The sequence below is a fragment of the Elgaria multicarinata genome, chromosome 5 (assembly GCF_023053635.1).
Source record: "Elgaria multicarinata webbii isolate HBS135686 ecotype San Diego chromosome 5, rElgMul1.1.pri, whole genome shotgun sequence".
NCBI classification, from domain to species: domain Eukaryota; kingdom Metazoa; phylum Chordata; class Lepidosauria; order Squamata; family Anguidae; genus Elgaria; species Elgaria multicarinata.
Window position 1 is genome coordinate 38608685 of NC_086175.1, and position 25010 is coordinate 38633694.

At 39.5% G+C, this 25010-nt stretch overlaps 2 protein-coding genes across 2 annotated transcripts in view; both read right to left on the reverse strand.

The window, feature by feature from the left end:
- The window catches only part of NALF1 (NALCN channel auxiliary factor 1), a 440503-nt gene that overhangs the window by 405464 nt on the left and 10029 nt on the right, over positions 1–25010 (reverse strand). The gene's annotated exons all lie outside the window — the stretch shown is intronic.
- ANKRD10 (ankyrin repeat domain 10) overlaps positions 11313–25010 on the reverse strand; it is a 246311-nt gene continuing 232613 nt past the window's right edge. The window contains exon 6 of the transcript XR_010025453.1: positions 11313–11322. The gene's annotated coding sequence lies outside the window, so the exon portion shown is untranslated. The remainder of the gene's footprint in view (positions 11323–25010) is intronic.

Consider the following 25010-nt stretch of genomic DNA (forward strand, 5'->3'; position numbering starts at 1 on the left):
GCAGAGCTGAGATAGGCATTTGCAGATTACAGATCCCTTGAATAGGATCTGTATAGAGAGTTGCATTTCAAAATAAAGAAGATTTTCCTCCAAAGAAATTTTGTTTCTTGCTTTTTTAAAAAAAATATTTATTTTGCAGTTTGACCTGATAGTAGCAAGAAGCAGTTTGTCCATCAGTCAGAATCTGTCCAGAGTTAAGTGAATGTCATAACAATGCTTGCTCAGACTGGCAGCAAATGTAAAAATAGTTAAAATTGAACTAATATTTCATATTGCTAATCATTTAGAAACTTTTCAACCTAGGCTTTAAATATTTCCAAGGACTGATGCACTTACAAAAAACCAAGGCACTAACAAAGGTTCGGTAAAGCAAATTGGAGCAAGTGAGTCTCTTTGTGGCTTAGACCAAAGCACACACATCTGTTGCAGAACGTTTCCCATGGCCTGTTCTATCCTAACTGGTGTTCAGGAGGGTTATGCTGACTTGGCTAGCATTCTTGTAGAGCCCCAACTTCCAACAGTGCACAAACTGAATCCATACCTGACATTTCCAATGAATCCTGATACTTTCTCAACGTAATGAATAATTCCAATAAAGGTATTTAGGAACTGTAAATAAATATTAGGTTAATTCAGTTGGGGATACTAAGATGAGGTGTGCAATTTAATTCAGATTAATTCTGTCAAAACATTATTCATTTGTAGCTATACCTTCAAAAATGTAGGATGATAAATTTCCTTTCAGGAAATCATTCAGAAAGGTTTCTAAGGAAACAAGGCAAACACACCAAACAAATATCAGGGTATAAGTGACAGCAAAAAACTCAAAGGGAGATTGGTAATAGCTAAATTTTCAAGAGACAGGGGCTGAACATGCAAATATCTAAAATCTGCCTTTAAAGGCTAACTTCTAAAGGAAGTCACACACACACTTTTCTTACTTTTGAGGGTTGCTTTTGTTGTTGTTGAAAAACTGAGAAAAGTATGTCATGCATATCAGTGAGGCCTAAGAGAATTAGATGCAATACAAACCTGTCAGGAAAGCAGAAATACTCTAAAAGGCAATGGTTCTAAACACTGCACTGTCTGTCACAGAGTCAATGTGTATGAGTTTGGACAATCAGGGAACAGTTCATACTTGTACCTAGGCACAAACTGAATGGATCATATATAATGGCACTCCAATATCAATTCCCACCCGCCCAGTGCCATAAATAAAATTCCATGTGGTTAGATTTACTGCCTGTGAAATAAAATTAGGCTGTGAAGCAAAACACCCTCTTACGCTGTATAGTTACAGCATGGACAGCACCACTGATCACTTTCTTGCTTAGTGATGTATTGCTATATTGTCAAAGTTCCCACACTCTTCTGCAATCTAAAAGTGTTCTTACTAAAGGACTCACACATTATGATTTTCTTCCACAAGAATACATCTACAGTGATTTCCATGAAGCTGTACGAATAGAAAACATTTTATCAAAATTCACTGTTCATGCAGATCTTTTCAGGAATAATTCATGAGCAGATTCCATGATTCCTTAAAGCTCTTGCAGATAGATTTATTCTTTTAAAAAACATGTTGATAAACATTTCAGACATAAAAACGCAATAATTGCACCTCCACAGCAATCACTTCAAAAGTGTTCCCAAGAGGTCGGGCGGCCATGTGTTCTACTTTACAGAATACAGTCCTCTATTTGAAGGCCCATTTAGCCCAAGTCCACTTTAAAGATAAAGAACCATAAGCAGGGTGACAGAATCGAATCCTTTAAGTTGCCCATCTACAGTTCCTTTCCATCATACAGATGTCCAAACTGAGTCTAAAAATCAGTAGAGAAAGAATTGTTTTAAAGCTTTATTTCAAAAACCAGAGCTGGGGTAGGAGACCTTTTTTTTCAAGGGCTGAATTTTCTCAGAAATAATGTGTGTGTGTCACACAGTAGAAAGTGATGGACTCTAAAGTAAGTAGGGACAACTTTTTTCTCTCCTTCTTCCTGCCATCCCCTTTTCTCACACTCTCTTTCTCATACTCTCTTTATATTCCCAATACGTTGAGATTATTTTCTTTATCAAGGGCAACTGATTTCTTCCCCCCAAAAAAGCTGGTTTCAAATTCAGTGATGTAAACTCTGTCTTTTTTGCCACCTTCTTTTTTCATGCTCTCATTTTGCAACCCGCTTTTCTTGCTGTATCTTTTTCTGACACCCCTTAAGGCCACAGACTGCAGGCTGATGACCCCTTCACTAGAGCATTATACAGCCACAGAAAAGTTAAGCCCTACCAATAACTTTGGTAAATAGCACCATTTTGGCCTGGTGTTTTAAAAACAGAAGAAAAAAGACAGCACCAAGCAAATACATTTGGGGAGAGTGTTCCATACATTTGGTAACACAAAAAGAAGAGCCCTGTGCCTAGTAGCCAGTATCTCCTACTCTGGGGGCACCCAGAGAGGGCCTCTTATTAATGACCTCAATAAATGGGCACATTCATATGAAGAAGGCAATCCCTTCTGGTTCCAGGAAGTTTAGTTTTTTTCATCTATGCAACATCAACAGCCTGAAAGAGGGAGGGGGAACCCAGTTCTTTTCCAACTTCAAAAAGTTTAGTCTCCTGGCCTGAAAGATGTTTTTACTAGCCCTATCAGATATGTTTTTATTTACAAGCTGTCTCTAAAAAGTATTAGGCCTTTCCAGGATGGGCAGACACTGAACTGCTGAAAAATCTGTTGGGTATTCTCAAACAGCTAAAATCCAAAAAGCTAAACTTTCCCTTGTTACAGAACGTTTACTTTTATTCACTACCTTTGGGATATCATGGATATCATTGATACCTTTTGGTTATCATTGATATGTAAAATGGCATTTGTACCTTCAGGCGCTATCATTCCGCTGTACAATGAAGATAAATATAAAGAAAAAGGGTCATATTACTGAAGTTACCTATGAAGCCTGTTATCACATGCTAATGTCTTAGCAACACAAATAGAGTCTTCATTATGTGCCTGAAAGACATTTTCTCATAAATCTTTATGGATATTTTAGAGGGAAGAAAGGAAAAGGAAGGAGTAAAAAAAACAGTGGGTGTTGAATCAGATGCCTGCTATTTTGAGATTCACGGCCTGAAAAACAAGAACTCATTCAGAAACAAGGTCAATTTATAAACAAGATTCTAACATGCACTAGATTGTGTTTATACCTTGCATAAACCTACCAATTTTCCATGGTGTGGTTCAGGCACCAAATCATGCTTTGGAAGAGCAGGCTGTACTACTACTAGCCCTCAAACTCTCTTCCTATTTCATATATGGATTCTCCTCCCTTTCTGGCTTGTCATGATGTCTGAACCGGGCTAAACAGGACTGATTCCAAATCATGGTTTGCAAACCAAGCTGAAACCACTGCTTTAGGTCAAAGGTTTGAGACAATATCATACTAGCACTAATTTCAGTTTGCCCAAAGTGGATAATGTGGCAAACTACTGTAAAAGAGATGAAGGGAGGGTATAAGAAGAAAGAAAGAACACATGTACCCTTGAGCACATGTACCCTGTTCCTTCAAACCATTGTTTAAAAGAGCCTTAAAAAGCTTCCACATAATCAACACCCTAAGCCTGACTGTACCAGCTCTGATTTATTTCTTTAAAACATTTCAGTCCCACCTTTCTTCAATGGAACCCAAGGCAGCAAACAATAATAAAAACAATGACAATATAACCATAAAACACATAAAATCAAGAAAAATAACAAGATTTTTTAAAAAAAAAAACGGCCATGAAAACCAAGATACTTCCAATACCTTAAAAACACCTTAAAAACAATTCACAAGACAGCTTAAAAACCATCCATGGCCTAAAAGCCTTCCTAAAAATGGCAATTTTAACAACCACGGCCATTAAAAAGGGAGCAAGACAAGTCTCTCTCAGGAGGGAGTTCCAAGCCCTGAGCACAGCCAAAGAAAAGTCCCTCTTCCTTCTCCCATCTAAACATACTTCTTATGATGCTGGGACCCTTAGGAGGATCTCCACAGGAGATCTCAGTAGGTGGGCAGGCTCAGACAACAGAAAGTGGTTTTTCAAATATCCTGGTCCCAAACTGTGAATGGCTTTAAAAGCCATCAGCAGCACTTTGAACAGGGACCCCAAACAGACTGAAAACTAGTACAGTTGTTTCAACATGGGAGTCACACATGCTCCTAGTATGCAGCCTCTATTAACAGTCCAGCCTGCACATTCTGGAGCAATTGCATTTTTCATGTTCTGTTTACAGGCAGCTCTAAGTAGAGCACATTGCAGCAATCATAGATGTGATGTAACTAAGACATTTATCACCATAGCAAGATTTGCAGTCTCCAGGTACAGACACAGCTGGCTCACCTGCTTAAGCTGTGCAAAGGTACTCCTGCCCAGTTAACACCTATTAGCTCTGACAACTGCTAGTCAGCCAGAGAGCTCTCTTCCAGCTCTCTTTGTGGGCCATCACTACTCACATTCTTGCTCACCCAACAGCAGCATAAGGAGTCTTTTTGAAGCATCAGAGGGGAACATGGAGGCCATAGCAGTTCAGCAGCATTTCCCCCCACCCTCTGATGTTGCATGAATCCTTATAGCCAGACAGAAAACTACTTGTCACACCACCCCAGCCACAGTTTATTTGCTTAGAATTGCTGTCAGCTAACCAGTTTCATCTGATCATTTTACATCATTTCCTTTCCTTATTAGTTTGTTGTTTGAACTATTCATCCTAGACCTATCTAACCTCCATCATCTTGACTTTTGCCTGTTTGTTCTACATGCTTCCTGAGCTGACTTGTTTGAACATTGGGGTAAGAAGCTGGGGACTAGGGTCTCCTAATTGACTCAGCAATGCATTGTTAAGAATGTAGACACTTGTGTGTATTTATGCCTTTCTGCTGAAACAGAAACAATTTTCCTGCTGCAGAGGCAACCTGGTGTTGTTTAGCTGAACCCTGCTGAGAAATAAATTTCCTGCGTCTGCCTCCTCTTCCACAAAACAAAACCCCAAACTGCTCAATCTCCACTTGCCAAAAGTGAATCTTCCTATTTAGTAACCCACCTTCAAGAAGGAGGCTCAATGATTTATTGGGTCCTGCTGAGGAAGTCAATGAGGTTTCTGCATGCCTGCCAAGAAACAGAAAACTGGTCCCTAGCCTAAAAAGAAAGTCACATCTTTATTCAAGTTGCTTTTCTCTTTAACTTTGCAGACAGGATGTGAAAAACCCAATCCTAAACACACATTTACTGCATGTTATTGCAACATACTGCAACCATATTATACAACATGATACAGAAAAATAACTCTCCTTATTTTTAAGGAGTTCAAGGATCTTTTTCACATACTCTCTTCTCTATGTTCTGCCATTACTACCTAATCCTCTTTGAACCTGGCCTTCTAGCATCCCTTAATTATTTTTTAGTGGCTCTACATTTTGCTGGTTCTGTGGCAGCTGCAGGTTTAACAGGGATAATTTCCCCTTTTCTTGGAAAGGGTCTATTCCTCAGAAGAATGCTTGCCTAAAATCCCCACACTTTTGAGAAGGCTGTTAAAAGGTTTAGAGGGACATTGTAACCACAATGAAACAAGAGTTGAAAGAAGCTAGGGCAGAGCCATTAACGGAGTAAGGGGGTGCTACCTGTTGAAGGAGTCTCTGTGAGTGATATGCACAAACACATAAAATAGATGTGTACCTAAATTATAAAAATATTTTTTTCTTTTTATATTCAAAATGGCTGTAATACTAATATGTTTCATTGTGCCTGCAGGTATTAACAATTTTCTATATCTAAAATGGCAATTTCCTAGTGAATAACGCAGTTCTGAATTGTAGTTGGTTCACCGTGTAGCCATATTATTAAATTTCCTTCATGTGTTCGTTGCTGTAAGCTACTTGAGACCAATGAAGATGCAAAGTTGCAACTCACGATAGTTGATAATTTAATCCATAGTTTACCATTCAGGGTGCAATCCTATACACATTTGAACAGGCTCACACCTTAGCAGACAGACATGTATATGATTGCACTGTTAAGCATTTCCCTCCTAAAAACAAGAACAAGGAGATTGTGGTGAAGAACTAAAGCAGTTCAGTCCAGTGACAAAGACTCCTATGCAAGCCACACTGAAATGAATGAGAGCCACACAGGAACATGATAATGCTGTTGCATAACTTCCATTCACTTCAATGGCCTTTCACAGCAGAACTATGCGATACAAGTTTAGGGTTCAATCTTACACATAGTTAGACAGAAAAAACAACCACTCCCAGAATGGCTGGCTGGGGAATGCTGGGAGGTGTAGGACATTTTTCAAAGTAACCAAGCATAGGATTGCAGCCTTGATGTTTTAACTAAGCTATATTTATTAATTGATTTAAGAGAATTTTAGGCCATGTTCTAGGCAACTTTCAACAAGGCAGCTTTCAATATATAAAATGCAACACATTATCAAACTCAGAGCTTATCAAAACACCATAAATGCCAGTAGCGCCTAACAAAACAAGAACATTAGCAAGAACAATTACATGTTGTTGTTGTTGTATGATAACAATAATAACATAAAAGCATAAGAACATTTTAAAAATAGTTTAAAACAATTTAGAGCCAATTTAAAACAATTGTGCTCTATATTTGTCGAAGGAAGTAAATTGAAACAGATGGATCTTTAAAGACTAAAGGCCTAAATTGATGGGACCATGCATATCTTGATTGGGATAGAGTTCCACTTACATAAGGCCATGGCCAAAAATACCTTCTTCCTGTCAACCTAATTGACATGCACAAAAGCAGAGCCTCTGAAACTGATTTCAAAGTGCGGGCAGTCTTGAACAGGTGAAGTTGGTCCTTCAAATAGTTTGGCCCAAACCATTTAGGGCTTTAAAGGTCAACTTTGAATTGAATCCAGAAATGCATCAGCAATGAGTACCACTGGTTCAATATTGGTGTATCACACTCTGATCAACCTCCCCAGGCCAATGTTTTGGAAGCCACATTTTGCACAAGCTTAAGTTTCCAAAACACCTTCAAAGGCAACCCCACAAAGGCTGGCCGCAAATATCCATCCAGATTGACCACCCACAGCACTTCCAGCTTGACTTAATTACACTGCTTCTTCTTTTTCTTTTGCCACTATGGAACTGCATCAGACAGAAGGTTAGGCAGGAATCTCAACCTAATATTCTATCCTATACATGTATAACTTGCACTAGCACACTGTCAAGGTTCTTATGCAGAAAACAGAAAGTATGTCAAGCTATGCAGGGTCTAATGCCAATCATGTTATGTAATATATTAAGCATCTATGCTTGCACAAATATTAGCAAGCTCATTGAAATATTTTTTAGATGGCAAGTAAATCTGAAATATCCAGCGTTAGTAGGAACATTGTTGACTCATAAAAACATGTATATAAATCCCAGTTTCTCTGCACTTGATGATAGACATCATCATCATCATCATCATTATTATTATTATTATTTTAACTCAATACTATACTGAGCTAAATAGTTCATACTACATTACAATTGTACCAATCCAATGATGATGGTGATAGTGGTGCAACTCAATCCAACAGTTATGTTTGCCGCTGTAAAGTACAAGGCCAATACTTTACTTACCAGGGGTTCTTAAAATAAAGTGCATCACCTCAAGCTTACTTTCAGCATGAAAAAACAAGTGAACTGGCAGGCTTCTGGATTTTTAAAATAGCTAATAGTAAGGCACACAATGCAGGAGGCTCTACATTTGTTAGGAGGAATTAGCTTGTAATACCAGTTTCAGTTATTTGGTGGTTCAGATGAATTAGTATAGTCAGAGTACAGAACCCTTCCATTGAGAGCTAATCTTGTGTGAGAGAATACCCAGCAATGTCTGTGTTCATTTAAATATTGAATGTAGCAGTTCTGCCTGAAAACAATTTTTTCACATTCCATTTTCTTTTCATTTGTCACAAACCTTTAAAATATGTTCAATCCTTTAATAAAGCTAATCATAATACAATAATTATATGAATCATGCTTTGATTTTACGAAATCCAACAACCACTCAGACATTTGACAATGGAAGGAAGACATTCTAAAATTAATAAGAAAGCGAGATTCAACCTTCTTCACTGCGAGTCGGTTACCAACACAATGATGCTCAGCATCATAACTGAACACCAAATAAATAAATAAATAAATATTAAAACATGAGTCCCCTTCCATGGCTGCCATTTTCTCTTTCACAGGCAGATGTACCTTGTCTACCCTTTAATGTAGGTGCTTCGATGCCACTACTCAGCTGAAGTTCATTTCACTGGCAACTGAACTGAAACATCTACACAGAAAACCTCTGTGAAATCAGCATATGTGAGGTTTGTGGTTTAAGTTCTCTCATTTTTCTGATGGAATGTCGAAAGGTATAAATACATGCTGAAACACCTATGTCTCCCATGTCTCTCTCTCACTGCCACTGGTCATTCCTGGAATAAAAGGTGATCATAATACTAGGCAAGCACATGCTCCCCTCAGTTTGCAACATGAAATGGTGGCTGTTGCATTGCCTAAACTTGAGCCAATTCACATGTTCAGAGGGGAAATCACTTACCATGAGACTGTGTTACCTCAAAAGCCACCTAGAGATTGATTGTTTGAAACAGTTCCCCCTATCAAAATCTCCATAACTCTGGAAAGCTCAACTGCATTCTGAGGTACTGCAATAATAGTTCCAGAACATTTGGCTTTAGATTACCTGTGACCATAAGGGCTGCAGACAGACAACCAACACTAGCAAAATGCTGGGGAGAGATGTTTTATACAGCACAGACCACTGTAGTGTAAATAGAGAATACAATTATAATTTGGAAGCAGGGAACAAAATGAACTATACAGCAAATGTGCTAGAGACGTTCTCCCAACCCAAGCTCAGACAAGAACTTCAAGGGTTCACAAAAGCCCATATCAAATGAGAGGAAAGTTTGTAAATCCCTTGAATTCCTCTCCAACAAACTTCTACATTCCCAAACGCCCTTCCTGTCAGCCCCAGTCAACCTTCACTACACTTATCTGTTCACCAAAAGCAGTGGCGGCAGCAACACAGCACAGGGAGATGAAAAGAGGGATATTTTCCCCTTCACTCCCTGGGAAGCAGCATGCAAGAGCACAAAGGTTGGAGCAGATAGTTTTCTCATAAACCTCACTCCACTGCTGTCCACTGTGTCACAGCGAGAGGGACAGAAGAGAAAAGGAAGCATTTGTCCCCTCCCTGAGTGCAACCACTGTGTCTTGACAGTTAAGAAAGAGAAGGTGGGGAGGTATTTTTGGGAGTTGGAAGCTAGCAGGGAGGGCTTTGGGAGGCAGCAAGGTCTGGTGGATATGAGCTGATAGGCCTTTTCCAAACTTTCAGATTGCCCCAGAAAATAGGATACAATTTCTTCCCATTTTTTAAAGGAGAATTCAGGTCATTAATAGCAAAATCCAAGGAGAACTTTGGAGAGCTCACCTATCTCTGCTATAAAGCCCTGAAACCATTACTGTGTGGGTTTGAGGTACAGCATTGGTCTTTGAACCTACATATGCTTTGTATATCAACCTAAGGTGTGTCATGCCAGTGGCACCATCGCCATATTCTTTTCTCTTTTTCAATTATATTTATTTTTTTAAAGGAATACAAAAAACCGATCAGAATAGAAAAAATAAGTGCAAGTAAAAGAAAGGAGAAAAAAGAGTGTGGGAAGATTCTTTACCATTAATAGTTGTAATGGGAAGCAAATTTTAGTAGGCACAGCTCTTCTCACGCCACAATGATCCAGTTTGCATGATCAAAACAGCCCACCATGGCATATTTAAACTATGTTGAGCTGTGGCACATGCCAGGCAGGATTTGAATATTCAATGGCCAGCTGTGGTTTGTTGTGTTACATGAACCCAGGCATTTAAACAACCCTCACATAATCCATGTTCCGTTGTTGGGTTATGTGAGAGTTGTTTAAGTCTTGCACAATCCTCACCACCCAGGTTCACATGACAAGCCAAAGCTGAGCATTGAACATTCAAAATGTGCCGCAGTCATGTGCCATAGCTTAAACAATTTGTAAATAAGTCATGGTGAGATGTTCAAGAGTGCAAACCGCCTCTGCCGAAATTTGTTGTACTATGTAAGGGAAAAGAATGTCATATACAGCAAAAACATTAAAACGTTACCCAAGTTGTTGTTGTTTTTATACTGTTGTTTTTATGTTTTTGATGGTTTTTAAACTTTGTATACTTTTTAATGTTTACCATTTTTAACTGTTGTAAACCTCCCAGAGAGCTTTGGCTGTGGGGCAGTATATAAATGTAATAAATAAAATAAATAAATAAATAAATAAGTTACAAATTGGGATTTTAGCTGGGTTTCAGGTCTTCAAAAGAATGAAGGCTATTAAGTTATAGTAAACTGGCTGTGTAGAAACACACACACACTTGCATAGAATAAAATCATCCAAAGTCTGGGAACTACAAATGTCTCAGTCAGATGCACTAGAGGAGCCTAAAGAAATGTCTGCCCAACATCTCCAAGGTGACATATGGATACTCATCCATTTCCATGCATTTTTTATATGTGACTAACTGCTCCAACACAGCAGTTGGTGAAGGCTCTGACTCATGGTTTTGGAACAAGCAGAAGAAGCTGAGACATCCTCAATCGCCTGAAGCATTAGCCTTAAATTAAACCTCTAAAGCAACTTGAAAAATAAAAGGAAGTATTAAATATTCTTCACGGAGTTTTAAAAGGACAAGAAATTTGGGGGAATATGGGCCTGGCGATGAGAACAAATAATTATTCGGGGGGGGATACATCTTTGATAACACTTTTATAATTCTGACCTCAGGAAAGAACTAGACATAATAAATGGCTCTTTAAAATGTTCTTGTTCTTCCACCCGCCCAATCCCCTTTCCCACAAGTATCTTCCAAATGGGCTGCCACCTCCTCAGTCCATAATTTGTAGTGATAGAAGCATATGACATGGCATCACCACATCATGTGTTCACCTACCCTCATTCCATATTAAAAGCTGTCATAACAGGAAGAAACACACTGTTGTAGTAATATCACATCAGATTATTTCCATAATCATGCATTATGGGCAGAGGTGCTGGAACCCAATAAGGTGCTGCCATTTTCAAAAGCAACCCCACATTTGTCATAATTTCAACTTCCACTCTCATTTAAGAATCTTATTTGATCCCAAAATCTCTCCACACAAGGTAACATAGGATTAGCATCCATCTGGGGACATTCAAGGCCCCATCTGCAATCCACAGTCTGCTTGTTCCCAGTAGTACTAAGAGTTGTCCCCCACATAGTAGGATATAGACACCAAGTCTGTGCAATCACAGATGGAAAATAAGCCACAGTGGGTTATTTTCCCTCCCCACGCAAGCTGGTTGTGAGCTGCCTATTTAGCATATTTAGCCTTGCTAGGCGTGAGTTGTCGTGATGTCCGAACCCAGCAAGGCTGGATGGCTAGGGTGGTTTACAAACCATAGGTTTCAGGATGGTTTGTAAATCACTGCAGCCAGGTTCAGACATCACGACAACCCACCTGGCGAGAGTAAGTATACTAATTAGGTGGCTCACAACCTGCACACACAGGGAGAGAAAATTAGCCACCAGGGCTTATTTTCCCTCCGTGACTGTGAAAACCATCCACTTCCAGCCGACTTCCATACACCTGTATATATTGCACACTATCTCTATTCACTCTTCTGACAACAAAACCTTTTGTCTGACAGAACAGAGGCTGATACTGAGGTGTAAGAAACTTTGATGATAATTGATGATTAGCCAAAAGGTATTTTGCTGATGCATTATAACCATGAGACTTTTCTGGTCTAAAAACACATCAAAGGATTCAGAGGTTTGTGCTTTCCATCATCCAAATGTGAGTCTTTTGGACAATGTTTATAATGAAAGCTGCTTTGATTTTAAAAAAATATGGTCAGTGATGGTGGACGGCAGGCTCACATCCTAAGAAATAAAGGAAAAATACACAGCTTGCATTTTCTTGAAAGTAAAAAGTAGGCTCATTCAGTGATCCAAAAGCACATCTGAGTAGGTATGTCAGATTTAATCAGAATATAGTGTCTTAGAAAAAGGTGCATGTTTTACTTAATTAATCTTTCATGGAAATATATGCAGACGCAAGCATGCACTGACAACACACAACCCTCAATCATTTGCTGTTGCTGTCAGTTGAATTCAGCCTTCCTGCACCTGGTGCCCTCAAGATGTTTTGAACTTCAACTCCCATCAGCCCCATCCAACATAACCAATGGTAACAAATGATAGGAGCTGTAGTTCTAGTCAAACATTGGGCAAAAAGCCTGAGTTCTTGGAAACTGATTGAAGCAGGATGGAGACAGGATGTATTTTTTTTTCAGGACACAAAAGCACACATTCACACAATTTAAGAATATAATTGCTTCCCTGGATCAGGCCAAGGTTTTTCTTGTCCACCATAGTGCATCTAGCAGTGGCCAGCAAGATACCTGAGTAAGATGTGAAGGTGATCTTAAGAGTACACCCATTGAAATCAATGGGACTTGTCGGTCATGGCTTAAATTGTCTAAGTATGACATACATCTGCATCCAACCCATGGTTTCCATTCTTACATATTACAGTTAGCCTTTAATTGACATATCCTTTGTTGTGATTTTTTCCCCTACAAACCTTTCTAAAAAGCTACTATGCTAGTGGCTCCTTTCACAAAATCCTACTGGGATTGCAGTTTACAGCTTCCCACTTGTTGAGGTGGACAGAATGCTAGAAGCTGCAAGGGTTTCCTAACCATCATTATCTTTACTACAGTGAAGCATGTCCAATGGATGTATTATAGGCTGTGACCTGCAAGGCTGAAGGTCTCATGGTTAATTTTCAAGAGCATATGACTTCAACTTCTCATCAAACTTTCACCAAACTTTCTCATAAAACTTTCAGGATACACTAATCCATAATGTTTAGCTCAAAATACTTAACCACCATGAACAGGGTCAATGGAACAATACAAGTTTGGGAAGAAGCAGGATTTGTTAGACTCTATGTGTCCATCCTTTATTTCAATATCTTGTCATTCATCAAATGGAGAACTAACCAGCATATTCTGGGAAATCAAACCAATCACAGCCAATACAATACACCAGATCTCTACATAAGTAACGTCCAGTTATTATTGTTTAAACTGAAAACTTGTTAAAAGCTTAATCCTATATCTTCATACCCTCCAGTGAAAAGATGTAATCCCAGAACCCGCAGTGGCATAGCAGAAGCCATCAGCAATGTTGTATCAAGAAGGACTTCCTCCAAGCATCCTAAAGGGCAATTCAGGAATTTCAATGATCAATGCTATTTATTTATTAATTATTTATTAATTACATTTCTATACCGCCCAACAGCCGGAGCTCTCTGGGCGGTTCACAAAATATGCTATTCACAGGATATGCTATCCTGTGCCTATTTTATATGGAAGGCTAGTGTCTTCTGCGATACACTTTTGCATAGTAAGTGAGGCAGAGGTACGTGGCTCTGTGCTACTTAGTAAGTGCAGGATCCTGCTTTAGCTATGATGGAACAAACCCACTGTTTCAACTGCTGCAGCTTGGCAACTTTATCTGATGGGGCTGAATGACTTCAGGCCTGCCACTTGTCAACTACCACAATCTCCATTCACTTTGAGAATCAAACTGTAATAAAAAGAAAACAAAGAGCAGAAATAAATGGTCAATTCTGAGCACAGCTCAAGGTAATTGCTACAAGCTTTCAAGCTCTGTACTAGGACTTACTCATGGCCTGCAAAGCATGAGCTGAAGGGGAAGATAATATTGTTTTTTTTATAAATTACTCAATTTTATTTTTCTTAATAAAACATAAGAGGCAGAAAACTTCCTGAAGGACCAACGTGAGTACAATAATGAGGGGAGAATCTACAAGTGTTAAAAATTCAACAAATGTCCATGGAATTATATGATGTGGTGTATTATATATAAATGCCAAGTCCAACATTCAGGAAAAATGTGTAGTATTGTTCTCCCCAGGAGCTGGATTATATGTCTGAACGCTCCCACACACATCAAAAATTTCCTGCACACAGAAAGCTAGTACCTGTGACATAGCCTTTTCCTTGACATGCTATTTTCCAAGACGGAGAGGTGGGGTTTTTTTTTGGGGGGGGGGGTTAAAAAAAGATAAACTCCTATTATATAACAAGAACATCAGCATCAAGGAAGGATCTGTTTCTGGCACCAAAAAGATAGTAATATAAGTACCAGGAAAGAATTCCATTTTATATATGGAAAGGTCTTGAAATTTCTAACATAACTGAGATGACTACCATTTGCACGCAAATATAACCATTAGTCACTAGAACATCAGAAATTTCTTTCATTACACTACTCAAGGTAAATAATCTTTTTGTAATTCCAAAAGCATGGCAAGGAAAAACTGTATTTTATAAAAATGTCTGAACGGTCAAAGAGAGAGAGAGAGCGCAGATTAATTGCTCCTGATAAAAACTGGAAAAATACAGCAGGATATAAGAGTAACCTACTAGTAGAGAGCTCCTTCCCCCATGTGCATCTATGCACATACGATGATACAATGCCATGGAGTAGAGACGATGGAAGGTATAAATTTTATATGCGGAGCTCCGCAGATTTGTATAACAGACAAACCGGGAAGGGGGGGAGGAATGAGGCAGCAGAGGAGGATGCCTGTTCCCCCCTCTTTGTTTTAATAAGCTCTCTCTGCAGAGCTCCACAGAATCAGAGAATTCAAACTAAAAACGGCGCGAAGGAACAAGGCAGCCGATAGGTGGGAAATTGGCCAATCATACTGTCTTACCCTCAAAGCTCCGCCCACATGTTAAATAACTCCCCCAAAGACACATAATCATAATGTGGTGCAAACTCAGACATGACCCCAAAGTTGCAGTAAATCGCAAATGTGAATATGCGCATTATCGTGTTAAAAAACCCGGCGCTACGGCAAATGGACAGCTGCAACATGTGTCCTGAAATGCAAATATGTGCATTTCGGTCGGGGTAAACAAGCCATATAGACAAGCCATTGAGAGAGGTGTTGCTGTCCACCCACGTCCTTCAGCAATAAGAGGTGGTCCTGGTTACCATGATATCTGGATCATGTGAAACATGGGGAGGGCCTATATAAGGCTTCTCCCCACCATTGCCTGGACCCTGTTGCAGGTATCAAGCAGTGCAACCCATCTACTCTTGATAAAACAGCACTACTCCAGGCTTTATAGCTGGTCGTCATTTTGGGGGCCAGGAGGGATTTTTTACAATTCTTTGTCAGGAATAAGACTGTGAACCTAAGTGCACTTACGTAGGACTAAGCTCCACTGAACATACTTGGACATACTTCAGAGTAAGCATGCATAGGATCAGGCTGCACAGAAATATGTCATACACTGGTAATAGCCTATGGGAACAGGAAGGGGCAGAATAAGCCACAATCATTGAAGCATATAATGGATTATATCACCCTATAATGAAACCTTCAACAAAATAGAACCCTATGAAAATAACTGGTCACTGTTTTTATTTAGATGTCTTTCCTGCATTATCCTAAACTTCTCCTAATGCAGGAAAGCCTTAGTTGAGGTGTGCCAACCTTTTAGAATAGAGGAAAAACTGCACAAAAAGCCAGGAGAGCACCAAACGACTGGTGGTTGTGGGGAAAGGAAGCATGGCCATCAGGGGAACACCAGGGGGGCAGAATGGGACCCCAGGAGGGCTGGATTTGGCCCCTGAACCTGAGGTTCCCCACCCCTGTTCTAAGGGCACAGGATACAGTACGATATATATGTCAAAAGCATCAATTTTATGTCGTGAACCCACTTAGTGCAGCTCCCACTGTTCCCCAATCAATATGTCAATTTGATTGTGGTGAGTTGAGATAATAGGAGTTGTTGTCCTGAGCAAATGGAGAGCACCATGTTGGTGAAGGTTGACTTAGTGCAGGGATCCCTAATCTTTTTGGACCTGTGGGACATTGGGAATTTGAGAAAGTGCTGTGGACACTACCACAAAACGCCTAATCAGTGGATTGCCACTTTGGCAGCTACCTGCCATGTCTATGGATCTTAGGCTGTATCCTTTTCAGCAAACACTTTTGTTTCATTTATATTGGATACTGCAATGCCTCTTTAATAAGGGATTGTCTAATTCAGTTAATGCTTCTTTTAAACATGTTTTTGGCAAAGTCCAGTAGTTGCTTCTTTTTGTGGGGAGGTTATTACACAGATACATTTTGTACTGAAACTGAAACAGTGTTTAATATTCACTGATGTACATGCTCTTTTAAATTATTTAAATTCATGAGAATTAAGCAATGGTCAGTATAAATGGATTCTCCACACCTTTTTGACAGTTAAAAGACAGATATTACAACATTGGAAGAATAAACATTTACCTCCTATAAAGCAATGGGGCAACGCTTTACAACACTTTCAATATTTGAACAGGTGGCACATAGACACCACCTTCAAATGGATCCTTATTTGGTTATTTGTTCTGCTTTTGTTGTAGCCCACCTATATGCTAGAAAGTTGTATTCATTTCATACAAATCAATGTTCATATTTTTAAAAATGGAAAAAATAAAAAATTGGGTGCCTGAGGGCACCACATGGGACCCTTTTGCAGGCACCATTGGAGATGCCAAGGGGAAACCCTGACTTAGCATAAGGTCACTGGACAAAATTGTAGTAACTGGGCAACATGTCAATCAATTTCATGAAAAGGCTACATTTCTCCACATAATACAGCCCTCAGAAATTTTAGAAAGTGGACAGAGGTCACTGTCCATTTCATAAAACGGAGACCATGTCTCTCCACTTTATGCAACTCTTAGAAATTGCAGCAAGTAGACTCAGGTTCCTGCCTCCTCTCTATTGTAAAAGTTACTATGAGGACCAGCTGACTCTCCTAACAGTTCATAATTGTGGACATGAAAAATTGACATCAATCAAGCTGGAACGGAGTATGGTATCATCAAAGGGTGGTTTGGTGCAAGCAATTTAAAGAAGGTATCATCAGCGGGCGGGGGGGGCGTTTAAAAATATTGCACTGGTTAGGAAAGACAGATTGATTTATTGGTAGGAGGCAGTCTCCCACATTTCAGAAGGACAAGGGTCTACTAAGCGTGCTTGTAAACTACAGTGTAAAAGCAAGCGGTGAGCATGTTTCAACTTAAAGCAACTCTTAAACATCGCAGCAAGCGGAAGACATGTTTATCTAAAGTGATACCGCCCAATAGCCAGGGAGTTATACTGCCCAATAGCCAGGGAGCTTTGGCTATTGGGCGGTATAAAAATGCAATAAACAAATAAAGTGAATAATCCCATTCTTCCATTTTGTGAAATGGATGGCCTGTACTGCCCAGAATAAGGTTTCTGGGTTTTGAACTAGTCCTAACAAACACTTACTATACCACTCTTACTCCCACCCTGATTTTCCTTCAGTTTCTGGTTATCAACATAGTGGTTATTTCGAAGATATTCCTAGTAGTATCTAGTTCCTTTCTTTTCTCCCCTTTTAGTTTAAAGACAAGCAAGCAGGGAGATATGGAAGAAATTCAATAATGGAGGTCAGAATTTATACTCTGCCTGGATTATTTTTTCTAAGTCAATTTCCAGAAGTGCTTTTATATATATATTTTCTGCACTCCCCAAACAGAAGAAACTCTAGATTGGCGTTATCTGTAAATTGGTAATTCAATTTGAAAGTATGATAGAACAGTCCCCAACCAAAGAACCTGGGGTTAAGATGATTTAGCTACAGTACATCAGACTTGGGCTATGTCTGTATTGTCGAATTTCCTGATTACATTTTGTGGGTTTGCTTTTCGTTGCCTGCTCATTCTTTGCCCCTATGTAGTGTTACTGACAGGCCAGAGAAAACATGTTTGTGCCCCTTTAACAGAGATTTCTCTGCAGAAAACAGCAGGTGAAGCTTTTCATGGCACAGAGCTTAATATTATAAAGAAAACACAGATTGCTGCCTTATACTGAGTCAGGCCATTGGTCCATCTAGCAAAGTATTGTCTACATAATGGTACACCTGAGCAGGGAGGGGATAACTCTATCCTCCCTGCATTCTAACGACATAAGGACAGCCATGCTGGATCAGACCAAGGGTCCATCTAGTCCAGCACTCTGTTCACGTAGCTATCGATCAGGGCCTTATAAAGCAGGACATGGTGCAACAGCACCCTCCCACCAAAATACAGTACTCAGGTTGTTTACAACAACTAGCCAAAGGGACAATATCATACTGGTCCTAAAGCAGCTGCATTGGTTGCCAGTGTTGGTTTTAACCTTTAAAGATGCAATCCTATGTATGTTTAGACAGAAAAAGTCCTGCAACTCCCAGCATTTCCTAGCCAGCATGGTTGGCTGGGGAATGCTGAGAACTGTGTGACTTTTTTCTAAAAGTCCTAAAGCTCTAAGAGCACAATCCTAAGCATGTTTAGACAGAAAACATGCAAAGAAAAACATCACTATTGTAAGACATTTTTTCTATCTAAATATTTATAGGATTGTGTCCTAAAACATCTGGGTCCTTGGTCTGAGAAGGAATGCTTTCTTACATGCTCCAACTCTCCAGAAATGATATAGGATCATTTAGGGAAACTCAGCTGAGACTTCCAACACCATTTGAAGTAAGACGGGTATTGGTTTTATCTTTTCTTAAGTTGCTTCTGGAGCACTGCTGGCAAGTGCACTAAAAATCATATAATTTATTGAACATAGGCTAGTTGTATACCACCCTTCATAAAATGTATCCCCAGGCAGTTTATAGTGCAATTTCAAAAATATAATATAAAACCAAAAAAAAATTCCATTAAAAATACAGAGTGGAATATTCACTAAACTATTAGTGCTTAATGTATTATTTTTTAAAAAAAAAACACCATTAAAACGCCTGAAATAATAGAAACCTCTTCACTTGGCAGCTAAAAGGTAACAAAGAGAATACCAGGCATTCTTCTTGCAGTGGGAGCACATTTGATAACTGAAACCCCACAGATGGAAAAACCCTGTCCCTGGAGGACAGGCCATATTAGGTCTTAACATGTTTTCAGTACAGACGTACTCTTAGCATCCATCCGGGATGCATCATAGAGATATTCTGGCTGTGTTCAGATGTCACTTTAAGCTATGATGGGTTAATAAGCTACTCATAGTAGCTACTGTTGAAAATAAGCTACTGTTATCCCACACACAATCAGACAAATAAGCTACTGTGCATAACTTGAGTCATCCTCCTGTCCCCAGTCCTGCTGCAATTCACAAAATCGCAGCAGCTTGTTTAAATCCCAATGAGAGGAGAGAAGTTAATTCATCATTTCCAGCATTGCCCCAACAAGAGGGTGATGACTCTAAAGCACAGAAAGTATGCAGAATTGAGATCAAACTTCATGCACAGCCACCCCTAGGACCTTTCTACACCTAAGGATTATCCCAGGGAAATGGAGGGATCGTCCGTGCCTGCTCCTGGGATCCCCTGTGTGTCATTTGCATGCACAGGGATGATCCCGGGACAATCCATGGAAAAAAGGCAGGTGTAGAAATGGCCCTAGTTGGGCTTATTTAACCCATCATGAGTTATCATAACATCTGAACCCAGTCAGAGTTAACTGCAGCTCCCTATATTAGTCTCAAAGAATTGAGATATATCCCTGCTCACCTGCACTACAGAGAAACCATTCCGTTGTCACCTACCCACACTAACAATTATGGCTTGTACAAAACTAAGGAGAACTCTAGACTCCACAAGCTTGAATACCAAAGTAACCTCAGGTCCAAAGTCCCCCTGCTATATTAAAATATTTTGATAGCTGGCACTGACTTAGAAAAGCAATATTTTCTTGGGGACATTCCTTGTGTTGTCTGTACCCCTTCCTCCAACTTGGCAGATAAATATTGACTTGTGCTGGGGCTGCAATTGCCTTCTGTCCTTCTTGTGACCTCTTTCACACATTACTTAGTTAATTGCTCACTACTGCACTTTTAGAAATGATCGTTGTACTTTGAGTAATATGGTTTTCCTTCCAAGCAGGTTAATTGCTTGCTTTTAACATGTAATGTTTTCTCTGCTCTTCAAACTATTTGCCATTTTTAGATTTCATATATTGAAGTGTAGTAATTAGTTTGCTAGGCTGACATCTTGTCAGAAAGGATATTAAGGCTCTGTTAATGTCATGCCATCTGACAATTTTATTTCAGCCATCTTTGTCTCAAAACAGAATGGAAAAGCCCATGTAACTAGCATACTCTGCAAGGGTGGCTTATTTGTAAGGGGCTACTAAATGAGAAGAATGTTAAAATATGTTAAAAAGAGGAGACCACATCCACTTTGATTCCTGGCTGGCTCTAAATGCTGAACATGAATCCATATAATCGTGGGGGGCGGTGTTTAAAAAAAATTGGAATATTAAATTTAATGTTTATCTTTCACATTAAATCTAATGTAGTACAAGAGAAATGGGGACAAGTACAATTTATACCAAGCACTTGTGATCTCAGTTCTCACCCACACATCCATTTCTAGGTATGATGTCCTGCTTGCCTTTTAAAAATACCCTTCTTTACAAAATGGCGTTGCCACCTGTGCATGTTTCTGAATTATACCAATATTCGAAAGAGAAGAATTCCTTCTTGTGACCTCATAGATATTTCCCATCATGTCTTTTAACAAATGAGGTGCAACATACTTTGTCATTAAATGACTGGGGGTGGGGGAGGAATCAATAGACTAAAAGGGAAGGATCAAGGTTATTCATGGCAGCAAAGAGCAGGAACTGCATTTGATCTGACAACAGTAAATTACTATCATTGGTTGAGAACCCAAAAGCTGGGAGCTTTCGACTAGGAGTGTTTTCTTTATGTGGCAAAGTTCCTAGAACATTATCAATCACCATACCCTGTCATTAGCTCTTCACTTTACAAGCATATAAAATATATCGTAAACTTAATTCTTGCCCTGCTTATACTAACACTACAATAAAATTCTGATAGAAACAAGCTCCTTTGTCCTGCTTTTCACTGCTTCAGGCTGCAATCCCATATACATTTACCTGGGAGTAAGTCCCACTACAAGTAATAGGATCTAAATCTAAGTAAACGTTCACAGGATTGCTAGGCACATTTACCAGTAAGCAAATAACATTTCCTGTGGATTTTAAACACAAAAAAACCATTTGTAGTTAATTTGTTTTTTATTAGACTTTCTATCAACTGTTACAAAAAGCAGAATTTTTAAATTATTTTTCATTATTATCATGTTAAAAATTTGCAATTCTGGCAAATTAAAATCTTGCTCCGAAAAATTCTTACAATATTGAAAGATGCAAGCTTTTCTGTTGTTCTATTGTTTACCCTAATCTGGGATGCTTTTATTTTTGTCAAACTTATATCAACAAACACTATATATTTTATGTGATCTGCATTCTTGTGAATCAGTGTCATCAGTCTCACTGTCATCAAATAACGAGCATAAATTATATTTTTATACTTAACTAACCCACGTGATCTCATTAAAGCTGTCAAGGGATAAGATGGAATGTGACAGGGTGGAGCAGATGGATCAAGAGAAACAAGGTACATGTGTACAGGATAATGAAGAAGCTAGCTCATGCTAAGCATGGAGACTGGGCAGCTCAGGATTCAAAGCAGTAGCAGATTTGGATAAAGAGTTAATAGGAGGACAGGATAAAGTGGATGAAGCAGTCCAGTCTAGGAACAAAAGCGCAAGAGGGATTCAACTGCGCAGCACTAAACAAAAGTGTTGACCAGCCTACTATAAGCTCTTCTCCCTTTTTAGAAGAGCTGGTGGCAAGGTGGTGCCAAACAGAACAAACAACTTCAGTTGGTGTCAGGTATGTTTGCATTCCAAAACAGTGTAAGGTTAAGAAGTATTTCCAGACATATGTACATTAGTTGGAAATAAGCCCCACTGAATTCAGAGAGACTTATTTCTGAGTAAATATGCTTAGGAACAGGCTATAAATTTCATCCAATATCACATTTCACATGAAGGTCAAACTCTCATGCATGGCTTGAATGAATCAGTAGTTTGCAGCTTTATGGGCATATCCAACAGTGTCATTCTGGGCATATCCAACTGGACATATATAACTGTGTCATTCTGCTAGCACAAATGACATTGCAGTAGCAGAAACTAGGTTCCCAAGTATGCGCAAGAGGAGAATCCAGCTAAAGTTATGTTTGCAGAAATGGTTGTGCAAGCAGTTGTGCGCTGTGCTTGCACAACCTGTTGTGGAACCAGTTCAGCATAACTCTTATGTACATTCCACTTGCATAACCTGCAAGCATACTGGGTAACCACATGTGCAACAGAAAGATTCAGTGGAACTCTGCTAGCACTACTGGAATGTGTGGAATGACACAGTTGGATACTGCCTCAGGACTCCCAATCCCATAATGGAACCTCAGGGTACACCCCTTCCCGACAGTGGTGCAGTAAATTAGATCCATATCTAATGGTTGGGTAAGTAGAAGGCAGCTTTCCCCCTGTACCTCCTGAAAATTCTGTCCAGAGAGTTGGGGAGCTCCTGAACAGTGGCAGCTACATTGTACAGGACTGTAGTAGAAGAGGAGAAACCACCTGGAATTGGGAGAGCGGTCTTGTGCCAGCAAGGCTCCCATTGAAGCAAAAGCTCTCTACCCACTTTCAGGCGATTCTCCCCTCACTGCACTCCCATACAACACAGCCCCCACTGTGAGCCTTCAGTGACCTTTGGAGAGAGTTCTTGGGAGGTACAAGGGGCTGAAGGATGAAAGAGGGGAAGAGAAAGATCAGTAGCATGAACAGCCTTCCGCTTACACAACTAATGTGTATAACTCTAGGATTTGGTCATCATTCATATTTTCTAAAGGCTTTTACTCCTAGTCGAAGATAATCTATGATATAGATCAATCTAGAATGATTTCCTTTTGTAATGTAAAAAAAATCTCTAAAAACAGTATTATGAGCACAACAGTGAATAACATTTGTTTGCCACTATGGCCCTTTCTACACCTAAGGGTTATCCCAGGAAAATGGAGGGATTGTCCCTGCCTGCCCCCGGGATTCCCTGTGTGGCGTTTGGATGCACAGGAACGATCCCAGGATGATCCTGGGATATAGGGCTGTTGCAGACTTGCCCTATGTCTTCCTGCATATGAGTCCTTTTTGAACAAATGCTTTATCAAGCCAGCCAGCACTATTTCCATCCAAAAATTTCATTAACCAAATTTTTACAAATCTCAAATGTGTTTGCCATAAAAGAGCAGCATCAATAGACATTGGAAAAACAAATCCTCCACCCATCTGATTATCTGTGTTGCTTTCCCCTCATTGTTTTTGCTTAGAAACAAAATATAAACAGGACAGGCTATTTTGTCACCAATCACTCATATGAATATATTAGCAAGCCCCAGTTCTTACTTAAGGAAGATAATTGTAATACCACATTTATAAAGGTTGGTAGTTTGTAGTTTCATATTTATAACATGATTATTTCAGCATAGTAATTTGGGAAGTAATTTAATTAACATTTCTAATTCTCTTTAGTATGTATTAGTTGTTCAAAACCTTCCTTATAAAATGAAACTCAACATCAAAATTTGTTTTCTAAGTGAATGCGCAGCAGATGCAAATTAAATTCTGACTCTTGCTTTAAAGGAACATCTTCTCCTGGAAGTGATACTTTTCATAAATAACTTGTTACAAAACAACCAAAATATAACCAGAATCATAACTATTACATTTGGGAACATTTCAGTGTCTTACCATTTCTCATTGGCTTTAATAATAGTACTAAACTGCAGTTGATAAATTTTGGCTTGCATCCAGCCTTGATTCTAAACACTTTACTTGGAAGTGAGTCCCATAGATTTTCAGCTACTTGCTACCAGTGTATCATAGACTATGAAGCAAACTGATGAAGTGTATCATTGTATCTTTCATGAGAAAGGATTAGTATGATGAGAAGACTGTAGAAGAAAGCCCATTGAGCTTGTTTCAAAATGATAACCCATATAACCCACAATGAGTCGCAGTGCCACAGCCACCACTTTGCATAACCAATCTTCACTTGGGGATTGTGATGTCATGCGAACCCAGTGAACATGGATTATGTGAAGGTTAAACAACTTTTACATAAACCATGGCCTGTTCTAGGGTTATGTGATGTTTGCCTGGTTCAGATGACATGACAAGCCCCAAGTGGAAGCAAAACAGCAGCTGTACATGCCCCCCAAACACTGCAGCCTTAATGTGGGTTAAATAACCCATGGTGGGCTGTCATGTCATGTAGTCCGACTGTCACTCCCACTACCTGCTATCAGTGCCCTGCTGCCAAGCATAGACACCACTATCTCTTCACAAGGGACAGCAGATGATGAAGGTAAGGAAAAGCAAAGTGGGGATCAAGATTAGGTAATGTGAGAATAGTGCGTTTTAACCCTTTTGCCCTCCCCCATGATGATACCCCAGTAATTTTCATTGCTAAAATTAAAATGTGCATCACCTTTCGGCAATGAAAATTACAGGCATTAGGGGATCCAAATTTGGGACCACAGCAGGACAGGGGAAGGTTAAAGTCCCTATGCTACAGTCTCAATCCATATTGCCCTGCAATATTTCCTTATAGAAGGAAAGAAGACAGGTTGGATAAAACTGCTAGCTATGTTTTCAAAGTATCATGTCATTTGGGTCTCAGAGAGGCCTCTTCTGTGCGCTGTGCTTTTACAATAGATTGTGGTACTCACTCCCTTCACACAGGGCAGCTAGCCAGGTCAGAAAGGGTGAGTCCGTTACTTGCTGCCTTTCCCCCGTTAGCACTACACCTCAAGAAAAGTAAGAATGTGAATTTACTGTCATTCTGGGTAAGATGCAGTCTTCACAAAGCCAAAAGCAATCTTGTTAAGCATGACAGTGGCAAAACTAC